The following is an 860-nucleotide window of genomic DNA, read 5'->3' as shown; positions in this document are numbered from 1 at the left end:
CGATGACGATTATCAACACGCGACGAACGTTTGGCGACGTTTTTGCATAGAGACTCTCGGCGATTACAGTGATTTGTATCTCAAGACAGATGTGCTTTTGGTCGTCTAGGTGTCGTTTTATTGTATTTATGTGAATTCGCGTTACCGTTAATTAATATATCCGCGATATGTAATTCTCAGCGGAGAAGATATCGTCAGGAATAAAGAAGATTATTGTTCGCGTTAGGCTATCACACTGTTCCTTTATTAAAGATTAATTAATATTTATCTGTGCCCTTCGTAGGTCCATCTAACTGACTCCGTGTGGTTATTCATACGGCTATTATTATTTGGGAACGTAGTTCAGATTTGCGATCATTTTTTACCGCGACGTGAAAATCTGCGGGCATCTCGATCTTCGGAAAGGTACTCGGAATGATGTAGATCGAAGGAATTATGAATTTTACTCAATTTAATAAACTTTTATATAACAATTTATCACGTCCGAACTCTCTCGATCTCACAATCTAACTAGCTTATATAGCGCCAGAGTCTCGCATGACTCCTCGATTTTTCTTCTCGAACTTTCCATCTATTCCTTTGTTCTCTATTACTTTGTTTAACTATTTTATTTATTTTTCTGACTTTCCGGCTTAGTCGTTACTTTAATTTCTATCGTTATAATTTTTAAATACCTATAACTTCGCTTATACATTTTCATTTTATTTCTTATTTTATTCTTTCAATTACTGATTTTACAGCTAACTCGCTTACACCACAGCGGCATTTAAATGCCTCTGCTGTCTCGCTACGCGTTTGTGTGCACAGTCAATATTGTCTCTCGAATGCGTGCCTTTCTTCTGAATGCTACGCATTCTATA

The sequence above is a fragment of the Trachymyrmex cornetzi genome, unplaced genomic scaffold, assembly GCF_001594075.2.
Source record: "Trachymyrmex cornetzi isolate Tcor2-1 unplaced genomic scaffold, Tcor1.1 scaffold471, whole genome shotgun sequence".
Taxonomy (NCBI): Eukaryota; Metazoa; Arthropoda; class Insecta; order Hymenoptera; family Formicidae; genus Trachymyrmex; species Trachymyrmex cornetzi.
This window is presented reverse-complemented; position numbering follows the sequence as displayed.